This window comes from Scyliorhinus torazame, chromosome 19 (assembly GCF_047496885.1).
Source record: "Scyliorhinus torazame isolate Kashiwa2021f chromosome 19, sScyTor2.1, whole genome shotgun sequence".
NCBI classification, from domain to species: Eukaryota; Metazoa; Chordata; class Chondrichthyes; order Carcharhiniformes; family Scyliorhinidae; genus Scyliorhinus; species Scyliorhinus torazame.
In genome coordinates, this window is record NC_092725.1 from 127,722,357 (window position 1) to 127,738,972 (window position 16,616).

Genomic DNA, 16,616 nt, shown 5'->3' on the forward strand with positions numbered 1-16,616 from the left:
TCACTAACGGGGTCTCGGTCTTCCAACGCGAGATGGACCGAATGGTTGACCGGTACGGTTTACGGGCAACATTCCCGTATCTCGATAATGTCACCACCTGCGGCCACGACCAGCAGGACCACGACACCAACCTCCGAAAATGTCTCCAGACCGCTAAAATCCTCAACCTAACATACAATAAGGATAAATGCGTGTTTAGCACCGACCGTCTAGCCATTCCCGGCTAATTAGTGCGAAATGGAGTTACAGGCCCCGACCCTGAACGCATACGCCCCCTCATGGAGTTCCCCCTCCCTCACTGCTCTAAGGCCTTAAAACGCTGCCTAGGGTTTTTTAGCTACTACGCCCAGTGGGTCCCCAACTATGCGGACAAGGCCCGTCCCCTGATCCAATCCACAGTTTTTTCCCTGTGGTAGAGGCCCGCCAGGCCTTCAGCCGCATCAAAGCAGACATTGCAAAGGCCACGATGCGCGCCATCGACGAGTCCTTCCCTTTCCAGGTCGAGAGCGATGCGTCCGACGTAGCTCTGGCGGCAATCCTCAACCAAGCGGGCAGACCTGTGGCCTCCTTCTCCCTCCATGCTTCCGAAATCCGCCACTCCTCAGTCGAAAAGGAGGCCCAGACCATAGTAGGAGCTGTGCGACATTGGAGGCATTACCTGGCCGGCAGGAGATTCACTCTCCTCACGGACCAACGGTCGGTGGCTTTCATGTTCGATAATGCACAGCGGGGCAAAAAACAACAAGATCTTGCGGTGGAAGATCGAACTCTCCACCTAAACTACGAGATCTTTATCGTCCCAGGAAGCTAAATGAGCCTCCTGACGCCCTTTCCCGCGGCACATGTGCCACCGCACAAGTGGACCGCCTCCGAGCCCTCCACGAGGACCTCTGCCACCCGGGGGTCACTTGCTTTTTCCATTTCGTCAAGACCCGCAACCTGCATACATCGAGGAGGTCAGGACAGCCACCAGGGACTGCCAAATCTGCGCGGAGTGCAAACCGCACTTCTACCGGCCAGAGAGAGCGCATCTGATAAAGGCTTCCCGTCCCTTTGAACGCCTCAGCATGGACTTCAAAGGCCCCCTCCCCTCCACCGACCGCAACACGTACTGAACGTGATTGACGAGTACTCCCGGTTCCAATTCGCCATCCCCTGCCCCGACATGACCGCAACCACCATCATCAAGGACCTCCATAGCATTTTTGCACTGTTCGTGGTCCCCGCTTACATACACCGCGATAGGGGGTCCTCCTTTATGAGCGACGAACTGCGTCAATTCCTGCTCAGCAAGGGCATCGCCTCGAGCAGGACGACCAGTTACAACCCCCGGGGTAACGGACAGGTAGAGAGGGAGAACGGAACGGTCTGGAAGACCGTTCTACTGGCCCTACGCTCCAGGAGCCTCCCAGTCTCCCGCTGGCAAGAAGTCCTCCCGGATGCCCTCCACTCCATCCGGTCATTACTTTGTACAACCACCAATCAGACACCTCACAAACGTCTCCTTGTCTTCCCTAGGAGGTCCTCCTCTGGGACCTCACTCACGACCTGGCTGGCAGCACCCGGACCCATCCTGCTCCGAAAACACGTGCGGGCACACAAGTCGGACCCGTTGGTCGAGAGGGTCCATCTGCTCCATGCTAACCCCCAGTATGCCTACGTGGCCGACAGCCGGCAAGATACGGCCTCCCTACGAGACCTGGCGCCCGCCGGAACCCCACGCACATTCCAGCCACCAGTCCCACCCTCCCCTCCACCGCAGCACCTTACAGGAGGATCGGTCCTTCCGACGCCCCTGTCTAGGCCCCCCCACCCACCGACGCCCCCCACAGGCGCTCCCTCCCCAGGTCAGCTTTTTTCCCCACCAGCGCCGTCTAGGGGTGACGAAGCTGCCATGGAGATCGAAGCCATGCTCCCGGAGTCACAGACGCCCGAGCCTCCACCGGAGTCACCACCGAGGCTCCGACGATGACAGAGGACAACCAGGTCCCCCGATCGACTGATTGCTTCATTTTAACTGTAATCTGTAAATATAAACCATCAAATGTACATAGCTACCAGACTTGTAAATAGTTACTAAACACTGAACGGAGGTATTACGGTACCTCCATAACTAATTATACCATGTTGTTATGTTTTGTAGTTGCTGGCCACCACCCCCGCCGGACTTTTTTTTAACAGGGGGTGAATGTGGTATTATAGGTATTACGGTACCTGAGAGGCTAAAGTACCATTGGTAGAACTTATATGCTTGCTATTGGCTAGAGTGTACAATAGCTCCGCCCTGAGAGGCGAGGTATAAGAACCCGTGCCGTCCCAGCAGCCCTCATTCTGTACCTGAGCTGCTGGGGAAAACATCTAGTTTATTAAAGCCTTCAGTTGTACTACAACCTCATTTTAGTGGTCATTGATCGTGCATGAGCGGATAAGGAAGGGAGGGTGGAACATGACCATCTAATGAGCAGGATAGTGGAGGTGGGCAGGAAATATTCAAGGGTGCCCACCGTGGAGGGATTGGCAAGGAGGAAAAAGTTGCATGGGCATCTTGACAGGCTGACAACGGGGAGGGTGGTAGGGCAACTGTGCAGGGCAAGAGGGGTGCAATATGAGTATGAGGAGAAGGTGAGTCGCATGTTGGCGCACCAGTTGCGGAGACAGGCTGCATCCAGGGAAATACTCAGGATACGGACTGGGATTGGAGATGTTGTGTCGGAGCCGGGGAAGATAAATGAGGCATTTAGGGAGTACTACCAGGAACTTTATGAGGCGGATCCAGGGGGAGAGGAGGGGGACATGGGGCAGTTTTTGGACGAGCTGGAATTTCCCCAGCTGGAGGAAGTAAAGAGGCAGGCGTTGGAGAAGCCCCTAGGGCTGAGGGAGGTGCTGGATCGTATCAGGGGTATGAAGTCGGGGAAGTCACCTGGGCCAGATGGGTATCTGGTGGAATTTTATAAGGAATTTGCGGCGGACCTGGCACCAGGTGGGGGCATTTAATGAAGCACTGGAGAAGGGGGAGTTGCCGGAGACGATGATGCAGGCATTAATCACACTAATTCCCCAAAAAGGGAAGGGTCCGGTGGAATGTGGGTCATATAGACCCATATCACTATTGAACATGGATATGAAAGGATTGGCTAAGTTGTTGGCAGGGAGGATGGAGAATTGTGTCCCAGGGGTAGTTGCAGAAGGTCAAACAGGCTTCGTGAAGGGCAGGTAGCTCGCGAGTGATATAAGATGGCTGTTGAATGTGGTGATGATCCGTCGGGGGCTCTGGTTCAGGAGGTGGTGATATTCATGGACGCGGAGAAGGCATTTGATCGGGTGGAGTGGTGGTACTTGTTCGAAGTTTTGGGAAGTTTCGGGTTTGGGCCGAAATTTGTGGCGTGGGTGCGGTTGCTCTATGTGGCACCAAGGGCGAGGGTGAGGACAAATGATATGAACTCACAAAGCTTCGACTTGCACAGGGGTACGAGGCAAGGGTGCCCAATGTCGCTGTTGCTGTTTGCGCTGGCCGTAAAGCCGTTGGCGATGACTCTCAGGGGGTCGGCGGAGTGGCGGGGGGGGGGGGAATAAGGGGACAGAGGGAGCATTGGGTGTTGCTCTATGCCGATGATCTCGCTGTACGTCTCGGATCAGTTAGAGAGTATGGGAAGGATTATGGGCCTGCTGGGGAGGTTTGGAAGGTTCTCAGGGTACAAACTGAATGTAGGGACAGCGGGCTAATTTAGGGGGGATGCCATTTACGGTAGCGAGGGACAGGTTTAGGTACTTGGGGATTCAGTTAGCGAGGGAGTGGACGGGGCTCCATAAGTGGAACTTAACGAAGCTGTTGGAGGAGGCTACGGAGTATCTTAAGAGGTGGGATACACTGCACTTAACATTTGCTGGGTGGGTCCAAGTGGTGAAAATGAATATTCTGCCAAGGTTCTTGTTTATCTTTCAGGCTCTCCCGATCTTTCTACTAAAGGCCTTTTTTCAGACTTTGTATGGGCCGAGGATGGGGAGGACCCTGCTACAGAGGCAGAGGCAGCAGGGGGGGCGGTTTGGCGTTGCCAAACTTGCTTCATTATTATTGGGCGGCGAATGTGGACAAGGTGCGGCGGTGGTGGGAAGGGGTAGAGTGGGTTAGGATGGAGGAGGAATCTTGTAAGGGGTCTAGTTTGAGGGCTATGGTGATGGCAACATTGCCAATGGCTCCGAAGAGGTATTCAGGGAGCCCAGTGGTGCAATTCGCGGTGAAGATATGGAATCAGCTGAGGAGGCATTTTAGGATGGAAGGGATGTCGGTGCTAACGCCGCTGTGTGAGAATCATGGGTTTGAGCCGGGGGTGGGGGGGGGGAATAGTGTATACAGGAGGTGGAGGGAGGTGGGGCTGGTCAAGGTGAAGGATTTGTATTTGGAGGAAGGGTTTGCCAGTCTGGAGGAGCTAAGGGAGAGGGTAGGGCTGCCGAGGGGTAGTGAGTTCAGGTATCTACAGGTTATGGACTTTGCGCAAAACGTCTGGAGGGGGTTCCCTAGGTTGCCGGGTTTGTCTACAGGAATAGTGCCAGAAGACTGGAGGATAGCAAATGTTGTCCCCTTGTTCAAGAAGGGGAGTAGAGACAACCCCGGTAACTATAGACCAGTGAGCCTTACTTCTGTTGTGGGCAAGGTCTTGGAAAGGTTTATAAGAGATAGGATGCATAATCATCTGGAAAGGAATAATTTGATTAGGGATAGTCAACACGATTTTTTGAAGGGTAGGTCGTGCCTCACAAACCTTATTGAGTTCTTTGAGAAGGTGACCAAACAGATGGATGAGGATAAAGCAGTTGATGTGTATATGGATTTCAGTAAAGCGTTTGATAAGCTTCCCCACGGTAGGCTACTGTAGAAAATTCGGAGGCATGGGATTCAGGGAGATTTAGCAGTTTGGATCAGAAATTGGCTAGCTGGAAGCAGACAAAGGGTGTTGGTTGATAGGAAATGTTCAGACTGGAGTCCAGTTACTAGTGGTGTACCACAAGGATCTGTTTTGGGGCCACTGCTGTTTGTAATTTTTATAAATGACCTGGAGAAGGGCGTAGAAGGATGGGTGAGTAAATTTACAGATGCCACTAAAGTCGGTTGAGTTGTGGACAGTGCGGAAGGATGTTACAAGTTACAGAGGGACATAGATAAGCTGCAGTGCTGGGCTGAGAGGTGGCAAATGGAGTTTAATGCAGAAAAGTGTGAGGTGATTCATTTTGGAAGGAATAACAGGAAGACAGAGTACTGGGCTAATGGTAAGATTCTTGGTAGTGTGGATGAGCAGAGAGATCTCGGTGACCATGTACATAGATCCCTGAAAGTTGCCACCCAGGTTGAGAGGGTTGTTAAGAAGGCGTACGGTGTGTTAGCTTTTATTGGTAGAGGGATTGAGTTTCGGAGCCATGAGGTCATGTTGCAGCTGTACAAAACTCTGGTGCGGCCTCATTTGGAGTACTGCGTGCAATTCTGGTCGCCGCATTATAGGAAGGATGTGGAAGCATTGGAAAGGGTGCAGAGGAGATTTACCAGAATGTTGCCTGGTATGGAGGGAAGATCTTATGAGGAAAGGCTGAGGGACTTGAGGCTGTTTTCGTTAGAGAGAAGAAGGTTAAGAGGTGACTTAATTGAGGCATACAAGATGATCAGAGGATTAGATAGGGTGGACAGTGAGAGCCTTTCTCCTCGAATGGTGATGTCTAGCACGAGGGGACATAACTTTAAATTGAGGGGAAATAGATATAAGACAGATGTCAGAGGTAGGTTCTTTATTCAGAGAGTAGTAAGGGCGTGGAATGCCCTGCCTGCAACAGTAGTGGACTCGCCAACACTAAGGGCATTCAAATGGTCATTGGATAGACATATGGACGATAAGAGAATAGTGTAGATGGGCTTTAGAGTGGTTTCACAGGTCAGCACAACATCGAGGGCCAAAGGGCCTGTACTGCGCTGTAATGTTCTATGTTCTATGTTCTATGAAGCGACTGCTGCTTCCGGATTTGGAAGGGGAGGGAAGAATTGGGGATATATATAAGTGGCTGGGGGAGCAGGGAGGCGAGCGGGTGGTGAAGATCAAGGAGAAATGTGAAGCGGAGTTGTGAGAGCAGATCAATTGGGGAGTATGGAGTGAGGCACTGCAAAGGGTAAACGGGACCTCCTCTTGTGCAAGGATGAGCCTGATACAGTTTAAGGTGGTGCACAGGGTGCATATGACTCGGGCGAGAATGAGTGGGTTCTTTCACAGGGTAGCAGGTGAGTGTGAGAGGTGTGGGCAGAGGCCAGCGAATCACACGCACATGTTTTGGGGTTGCAAAAGACTGGGAAGATTCTGGGCGGGAGTGTTTGCCGTCTTAGTCAGGGTAGTGGAGGAGGACGTGGACCTGGACAATTTGGTAACGGTATTTGGGGTTTCAGAGAAGCCGGAGCTCATGGAGAGGAGGAAGGCCGATGTCATGGCCTTCGCCTCTCTGATTGCACGGCGGCGAATCTTTCTGGAGTGGCCGTCGGCATCACCACCGGGAGTAACGGCATGGTTGGGTGGCCTGTACGATTTCCTGCGGTTAAAGAAGATAAAGTATGAGTTAAGGGGCTCTGCAGGAGAGTTTGAAAGATGGTGGGGGATGTTTGTGACCGTATTTGAGGAGTTGTTCATCGCAGGAGGGTAGGGGTGAGGGGTGGGGAGATGGCGGGGAGGGTGAAAAAGGGGAAAAGTCTCTCCAGACTGTATAGTTGATTGTTGGGAAGTATGTTTCCCGGGGTGTTTATTTGCTGTAACCTACTTTGATACATGTAATAAAATACGTTTAAAATAAAAGTTACCAGTTTCTATGGAGATCATAAGAATAAGTTGGGCGAAATTCTCTGTAATCGGCGCGATGTCCGCCGACTGGCGCCAAAAGCGGCGCAAATCAGTCCAGCATTGCGTTGCCCCAAAGGTGCGGAATCCTCCGCATCTTGAGGGGCCTAGCCCTAACCTTGAGGGGCTAGGCCCGCGCCAGACTGATTTCTGCCCCGCCAGCTGGCGGGAAAGGCCTTTGGTGCCCCGCCAGCTGGCGTGGAAATGACATTGCCGGGCGGCGCATGCGCGGGAGCGTCAGCGGCCGCTCACGGCATCCCCGCACACGCGCAGTGGAGGGGGTCTCTTCCGCCTCCGCCATAGTGGAGACCGTGGCGAAGGCGGAAGGGAAAGAGTGCCCCCACGGCACAGCCCCACCCACGGATCGGTGGGCCCCGATCGCGGGCCAGGCCACCGTGGGCCAGATCGCCCCGCTCCCCCGCCAGGACCCCGGAGCCTGCCCGCGCTGCCTTGTCCCGCCGGTAAAAGAGATGGTTTAATCCACGCCGGCGGGACAGGCATTCTAGCAGTGGGACTTTGGCCCATCCGGGCCGGAGAATCGCCGGGGTGGGGGGGCCTGCCAACCGGCGCGGCGCGATTCCCGCCCCCGCCGAATCTCCGGTGCCGGAGAATTCGGCAACTGGCGGGGGCGGGATTCACGCCAGCCCCCGGCGGGGGGTCGGAGAATCTCGCCCTGCAATCTCAGTTTATATATTTAAACAGTCTACTGTCTGTTTCAGGCAGGGGCTCTGAATGTCTAATATGGCATCTGACACTTTTCCCATACAGATTGGGTGTGGCAGATGCAATAAATAAGAATCCTTTCATCATCTTGTTTAGTTTTGAATGCCAGAAAACTGACAAGTTGCGCATCTGCCAAAAAAACCTTAAAAGCTTTCCATTTCCACAGGAGGGTGTTTTCCAATGTGAGTTCAACAAATAGTTATACATTTATCAGAACATTCTGGGCAATTTTAACCCTATCTGTCTGACAGAGAAGAGGGTGAGTGTTCAGCCTAAATCATGAAGGTTATATCAGAATACCGCTTTCCACAATTTTAAACTGCCCAAAATCAACAGGGTTCCTTTTCGCATATTCATGGTGACATCATTGAGACTTGAATGCAATTTTAACTTGGCCCTCAGTGGGTAAAGCTACATAAGGGGCTTGGAGCAGCAGGGGTGTCTCCCCAAACCCGGACACCTCACCATTTTTGCGCACAATAGCGTTTCAAGCATGTCTAGGACCCAATCTCCCTTTGGGTCATGCAATTTTCCGACACTTCCCAATGATTACTCTCTGGGATGGGTGAAAAATCAACTGTGGGATTTCAATGATGCATCATACATAGATAGATAGAATTTACAGTGCAGAAGGAGTCCATTCGGCCCATCGAGTCTGCACCGGCTCTTGGAAAGAGCACCCTACCCAAGGTCCACACCTCCACCCTATCCCCATAACCCAGTAAGCCAACCCAACACTAAGGGCAATTTTGGATACTAAGGGCAATTTATCACAGCCAATCCACCTAACCTGCACATCTTTGGACTGTGGGAGGAAACTGGAGCACCCGGAGGAAACCCACGCACTCACGGGGAGGATGTGCAGACTCCGCGCAGACAGTGACCCAAGCCGGAATTGAACCTGGGACCCTGGAGCTGTGAAGCAATTGTGCTATCCACAATGCTACCGTGCTGCCCTCAGTTAAAGTAGCCCGTCCTCATTGGTGCATCAAAGAACAAAGAACAAAGAAATGTACAGCACAGGAACAGGCCCTTCGGCCCTCCAAGCCCGTGCCGACCATACTGCCCGACTAAACTACAATCTTCTACACTTCCTGGGTCCGTATCCTTCTATTCCCATCCTATTCATATATTTGTCAAGATGCCCCTTAAATGTCCCTATCGTCCCTGCTTCCACAACCTCCTCCGGTAGTGAGTTCCAGGCACCCACTACCCTCTGCGTAAAAAACTTGCCTCGTACATCTACTCTAAACCTTGCCCCTCTCACCTTAAACCTATGCCCCCTAGTAATTGACCCCTCTACCCTGGGGAAAAGACTCTGACTATCCACTCTGTCTATGCCCCTCATAATTTTGTATACCTCTATCAGGTCGCCCCTCAACCTCCTTCGTTCCAGTGAGAACAAACCGAGTTTATTCAATCGCTCCTCATAGCTTATGCCCTCCATACCAGGCAACATTCTGGTAAATCTCTTCTGCACCCTCTCTAAAGCCTCCACATCCTTCTGGTAGTGTGGCGACCAGAATTGAACACTATACTCCAAGTGTGGCCTAACTAAGGTTCTATACAGCTGCAACATGACTTGCCAATTCTTATACTCAATGCCCCGGCCAATGAAGGCAAGCATGCCGTATGCCTTCTTGACTACCTTCTCCACCTGTGTTGCCCCTTTCAATGACCTGTGGACCTGTACTCCTAGATCTCTTTGACTTTCAATACTCTTGAGGGTTCTACCATTCACTGTATATTCCCTACCTGCATTAGCCCTTCCAAAATGCATTACCTCACATTTGTCCGGATTAAACTCCATCTGCCATCTCTCCGCCCAAGTCTCCAGACAATCTAAATCCTGCTGTATCCTCAGACAGTCCTCATCGCTATCCGCAATTCCACTAACCTTTGTGTCGTCTGCAAACTTACTAATCAGACCAGTTACATTTTCCTCCAAATCATTTATATATACTACAAAGAGCAAAGGTCCCAGGACTGATCCCTGTGGAACACCACTGGTCACAGCCCTCCAATTAGAAAAGCATCCCTCCATTGCTACCCTCTGCCTTCTATGGCCTAGCCAGTTCTGTATCCACCTTGCCAGTTCACCCCTGATCCCGTGTGACTTCACCTTTTGTACTAGTCTACCATGAGGGACCTTGTCAAAGGCCTTACTGAAGTCCATATAGACAACATCTACTGCCCTACCTGCATCAATCATCTTAGTGACCTCCTCGAAAAACTCTATCAAGTTAGTGAGACACGACCTCCCCTTCACAAAACCGTGCTGCCTCTCACTAATACGTCCATTTGCTTCCAAATGGGAGTAGATCCTGTCTCGAAGAATTCTCTCCAGTAATTTCCCTACCACTGAAGTAAGGCTCACCGGCCTGTAGTTCCTGGGATTATCCTTGCTACCCTTCTTAAACAGAGGAACAACATTGGCTATTCTCCAGTCCTCCGGGACATCCCCTGAAGACAGCGAGGATCCAAAGATTTCTGTCAAGGCCTCAGCAATTTCCTCTCCAGCCTCCTTCAGTATTCTGGGGTAGATCCCATCAGGCCCTGGGGACTTATCTACCTTAATATTTTTTAAGATACCCAACACCTCGTCTTTTTGGATCACAATGTGACCCAGGCTATCTACACCCCCTTCTCCAGACTCAACATCTACCAATTCCTTCTCTTTGGTGAATACTGATGCAAAGTATTCATTTAGTACCTCGCCCATTTCCTCTGGCTCCACACATAGATTCCCTTGCCTATCCTTCAGTGGGCCAACCCTTTCCCTGGCTACCCTCTTGCTTTTGCTTTTTATGTACGTGAATGTGTTATGTCACCCACCCACCATCAATGAATGTGTTATGTCACCCACCCACAACATGCCTGGTGGTAAAATCAGTACCACTGTAATTCACAACATTTGTTTCATATATATTGTATGAGCAATAGCAAAGCAAAAAATCCTTTCCGTATTTTCTTTTTAATTGAGGTTTGACTACAATTAAGGGGATAAGCACAGGGCCCCCATAATAGCTCAACTGGTAAATTCAGAGGAACCTGGGTTCTGCCTTAAGTGTGCTGCATTGGCTGTTCTCAACGAGGATATCAATGGGGGTTCTACACGTATCTTCAATTTCCCAATGTGGAGTGCCAAAATTATTCAACCTGTTACGCTGGACATCAGTTGAGAACAGGATCGAACTTGTATCATGGGCAATTAACAAGCCAACGCTCACAGTTCAGGAGCAAGCATGGAAAATGGCCGGAGCACTTAGGAAGAATGTTACCAACTTCAGGTGATATCGGGAGAAGACCAGTGAACAGTGGGAAGTGAAATGTCTGCTGTGAGGATTGCATAGCAGAGTTCTCCCTTACGGATTGGATCCTCCAACCTTTCTTTTTCAGACTCATGATTGACATTAATACCCTAATTTATACCAAATTTTCTAATACACTACTGCAATGGTGCACGCTTACAGACTTCCTTAGAAACACAAAAAGTATTTATTACCAAGAAAAACTGTACCGGGACCAACAGCCCCACGGCTGCCCCAGTCCCATGTCCCTACATGTCTTCTACGTGTCTTCTGCCCATGAGAGGATTCCACCCCTGGGTTGATTACCCACTCTCGGTCTCAATTGGTCCCTCAAGCCAGGTGACTCTCTTCTGCTGTGTTGCTCCCAAATTACCACAACTACAAATCATACATTGATATGGCAGACAGCCATGGGTAGGAAATGGGATGAATAAAGGTTCTTAGAACATGCTGCAAGTGTGTTCCAATCCATATAGATATGTCCATGCAATTTGTGCTGTCTGTGCACTGCGCCTCTACATTCCTACCATTACAATCAGCTGATGGAGCGAGTCAGTCTTTTTCGATTAGCCTGACAATTGTGTGAGCAGTGTGAGTTTCTAAGTCAGGTAATTGAATATGTGGCTCGACCTCCAGCGATGGCTTAACTAATTTATTCTATGTCTGCCAGATCCTAGGTTTGATCCTCACTTTGTGCTGAGTTTGCTAATAGGACGGTTGTAAGGATGTTACAGTTGGCTGCGTCTCTTCTGGCTATGATCTTCTGAGTGAATATAAGGTCTGGTTCCCATTCTTGCTTACTATTCAGTTACACTGCTGGATGAGTTTGTCAATATCAGAGCCAGGAAATTGGATCGAGCCTGAAATCCAACATGCAGTGATCAGGGTATGTGTTGCACGCGCCTGTTCAGGTGGTCACAGGAGCCTTGTTAAACTGGTGTTAATGGCTTATTGCCATAACTTGGACAGGCAGTCAGTCTTACCCATGCTGTTCTTGGGCTGTATGCCTGTTCGGAGTTGGAAATCAGGCTAGGCTGACACCAGTTAAAGAAAGTAAGCACCTTTTAAGCGGAAAGGTTGATTTGGCTACAGAGAGCAGAGTACCTTCAGGGAACTTCACATCGGACAAAATGGTTGTAAAAGGTCTAGTGAGCCCCCAGTGTTCTTCGCAAAGTATTGGGACACTTTTGTTCCCTCTCTGTTCCCTCTTTTGAGACTATCAATTTTCTTGCCCCATTACTTGGGGATAGATCTGGGGCTGGGTTCTCCGATTCTGAGGCTATGTCCCCACGCCGGCGTGGGAATGGTTGCGTTTTACGTCAGAAGGAACGGCGTAAAACGGCCACCGATCCTCCGTTTGGCTGGGGGCCTAGCAGGACGGCAGCGGAGTGCACCCGGCTCCACCTGCCAATACGGCCCGAGAACTGCTGGGTCCATGGCTGTGCCTGTGCTACATGGCTGGGACCGCTCGCGGACCCAGCCCGTGAAATAGTGCCCCCCTTTGGCCAGCTCGCGCATCCCTGACCACACTCCCACAATGCCCCCGCCCACGGATCGGCCCTCCCCCAACTGTGGCGGCGCTGGACTGAGTCCGCAGCTGCCATGCCGAGTTCCCGACGGATTAGACCACATGCGACCGACGGTGTCAGGAACTGGGCCGGTCGAGGGCTGAGTATCGGGGCGTAGGTCTCAGTCAATGTCCTGGGGCCGCCGATACGTCGCATTCGGAGAGTATGCCGCTTGTTTAGGCTCCTAGGAACTCCCCCCCCCCCCCACTTATGGGAATGTCCCCACCCCCTCCACACATGTTGCAATGGGCAATGCTTCCCTGGGCCCGAACACTGGCCGTGCCAACCTGGCAGCTGGGCACTCTGGCACTGTCAACCTGGCACCATGGCAGTGCTCCTAGCACCCTGGCAGTGACATTCAGGCACCCTAGCGGTTCAAGGGTGGTGGTGCCCAGGTGGCACTGTCAGCATGCCAGGTTAGCAGTGCCAAGGTGCCTGAGTGCCAGGGGAAGTGACAGGGTACTATCCTGCTCATTTCCCAACCACCAGGGGGGTTTTATTGGCCTGTGAGGTGCCGTTACACCTGGTCCATGCTGGTGGAGACCAGTACTAATTGGCGCCCCGCCGAGATCTCCCAGCCGCGGCCGTTGACGCCCGGGCACCGGGTGAATTTGGCATCCTGGTATTTAAATGAGCCTAATGGTTCATTTAAATATGCTGATCTGGATCTCACCCTGCGAGGGCGTCATCCAGATCCCGCTGGGCTTTGTGAGTCAGGTGATCAGCCTGATTTTGAGCTCTCCCGAGATGCACCCAGCGCACCCAGATCAGTGCCGTGCGCAGCGTAATCGCTGAATCACACCCGTTATTTTCTCTATTGTTCAATCTGATTGATTTATAATAAGACATCGGAGGCCATTGATTACTATTAAACAACTTTAAAAAAAAAAAAATTTTGAGTACCCAATTCATTTTTTCCAATTAAGGGACAATTTAGCGTGGCCAATCCACCTAACCTGCACATCTTTGGATTGTGGGGGCAAAACCCACGCAAACACGGGGAGAATGTGCAAACTCCACACGGACAGTGACCCAGAGCCGGGATCGAAATGGGGTCTCGGCGCCGTGAGGCTGCAGTGCTACCCACTGTGCCACCGTGCTGCCCTCACGATTAAACAACTAGACACCTTATTTTAACCCCATTTCAGTATTAAATGCTCTGAGATTAGGTATGGATGTTTGACCTCTCAGTATCAGGCTTAGCCATTCGCCAGTTCGTGACCTTCTTCCCGTCCAGTCATGTGTTGAAGACTGAGCGGTCAGCCTGGTTGGATATCAGGACATACTTCACATTTCAGTTGATACCATTGAAATATTTTCTGTAGCTTTGCGAGGTCTGTGGGCCTTATACTAATTCCATCTTCAGAAAGGGGGCAGGCCGAAGGGAGAAAAGATCATTGCAGGCATTGTGGTCGTCCAGAATTTGCATATTTCCCTCAACGGGAATCACAGAAAAATTTCCCAGAGATATTTTCCCCCCCTTAAGTTGGTGAAAAGTTTTTTTTGCCTGATTCTTGCCTCTCCCAGGAGGAGATTGTATGATTGCAGCTGAAGGGATGGGGTGGGATGAATTTAATGGTGAGCATTTGGATTGGGATAGTTGTGGTGGATTAGCCGCTCTCTCCAGTCTTTGATTTTTGATCGTCTGCTTTTTAAAATCTCAAATCACTTTTTGCTGCAGGCGAGGATCTCTCCATTGAAGGGAAGATACACTGCCTTAGTAACAAAGCACTTTAATAAAAGTGCATAAAAGGAGTATTTATCCTGTTATTATGACTCCCCATACCTCCATAACATTCATTTAAAAGTATGTAATTTTGCAGAGCTTGAGTCCAGCACTTTGTTTGGATTGAACAGAACATTGAGGTGTATCTCGGGCATTAGGGCAGCACGGTAGCATTGTGGATAGCACAATTGCTTCACAGCTCCAGGGTCCCAGGTTCAATTCCGGCTTGGGTCACTGTCTGTGCGGAGTCTGCACATCCTCCCCGTGTGTGCGTGGGTTTCCTCCGGGTGCTCCGGTTTCCTCCCACAGTCCAAAGACGTGCAGGTTAGGTGGATTGGCCATGATAAATTGCCCTTAGCGTCCAAAATTGCCCTTAGTGTTGGGTGGGGTTACTGGGTTACAGGGGTAGGGTGGAGGTGTTGACCTTGGGTAGAGTGCTCTTTCCAAGAGCCGGTGCAGACTCGATGGGCCGAATGGCCTCCTTCTGCACTGTAAATTCTATGAAATCTGCAGCAGTAAATTGACCCCAGTGTAATCTTGGAACTCTAGCTCAGCACTAACAAGTGTGATACAGTAGAGGACTGACCAACGGTTTTACTAACAGTGCAGTTACAATGTAATAACATTCTGAAAGTCTAGCCACATCCATGATGTATTGGAGGTAGTATCCCCCGCCTGCGTGCCTCCAAACTAACTGATCCAAGGACCAAGAGATAAATCTCCTGTATAGGTTGCAAAATAATGCTACAATATTGAATCACTGGACAAATATATCGTTTGTAGGACATTGAAGTTTCTGATGCTGATACATAAGGCTGCAATTTCTCAAACATTCCCAAGCAGTTGCAAGAATGTTGCCTTCCAGATAATGAGGGCATTTATTTCATCGCTATTTATGCGACCTTGCTGTGCACAAATTAGCTGCCATGTTTCTCTGCATTACAGCACTTCAAAAATACTTGATTGGAGGGGAAGCAATGTGGAATGCTCTGATCTCGAAAAGGCGGTATATAAATGCATGCCCTTCGCAGAATCGCAGAATTGTTAGGCGCAGAATGAGGCCATTCAGCCCATCACGTCTGCACCAGGTCTCCAAATGAGCACGAGGAATTAGTGCCATTGTTCTGCCTTTTCCTCATACCCTGCACATTGGGCACGATGCAACGGAACAAAATCTACGTCCAGTTTTGGGCGTGTTTAGTGGGTGAATTTCAGCAGCTGTAGCGCTGAGAACCACCACACTATTTAATGATGCACTTTGCTGATTTTTTTTTTGCCTTGGAGAGTTTCTGCTTTTACTCTGGTGAGCCCAGCAGGAAAGGCTCCCCACAGATTGGGGCACCATGTTGTCTAGCTGCCCCGATTTTGCAGCCCCCCCCCCCCCATTTTTGATCTTTCCTTTTCCTCCCCCCAACCTCGGGGAGGCTCCCGGGAACACGCTCTCACCCCACTCCACTTGTTAAGGCCCACCCGACCCAATCCCTGACAGTGGCAACATGGCACCCTGGCAGTGCCAAGGGGCCCAGATGCCAGAGGGAGTGTCAGGGTGCCACCCTTCCCTGTCCCTGACAACCCGGGGGTCTCTAATGACCTGGGAGACACCCCAAGGTGCCATTATGACTGGTCCATGTTTTAGGAAACCAGTGCAGTAAGGCAGCCTGGCAAACTCTCCAGGATGTAGTCATTAGGTCCCGGCCGCCAGGAAAACCCCGCAAACGCACATTTAAATGGGCCCAATGGATCATTTAAATATGCTGATCTGGATCATGCTCAGTGAGGGTGAGATCCGAATTGCAACGTCTCACGAGACTCCCTGAGGTGTTTTGAGCATCACAAATCGCTCAACGGCCTCGTCCCGACACCAAGTTGGGCAAAACAAGGCGGCTGAATCGTGCCCAATTGTTTGAATTGTCATGGGCCAGGGCTTAGAAACTCCAAAGTATATTATGGAGTCCACCTGACCTGCCAACTTTATGTTGAATTTGACTAGGATGAGCACAAAAGCCTTCCCTTCAAGTGTGATTCATCAGACTTCCAAGGCACTTTAATCAAAATCAGTTTTATTCTCAGAGCTTAGTTAACATATATATACAAACACACTGCAAGAATTTTTATCAATTACAAACATAATGGCACCACACAGCTACAGTAATCTATGTATAACACTTCCCCCCTAACTGTTCCAATTCAAAAACAAAATCCCATAAACCAAAACCCCCTTTTCAGGGGTGTGGCCCAGCACACTGTATTCTCATTTGACTAAGACTGGTCTTGTTACTGAAATTCTGATCCAATTTTTAACCAGCAGATTCAGCTCCTTCCAAAAGCAATTATATATCCAAAGCCACCACCAAGGTGATTTTTACTGGAAGAGATATTTAAAATGAAAACAGAGACAGGTCAAAACACTTATTTTCTCTGTTTG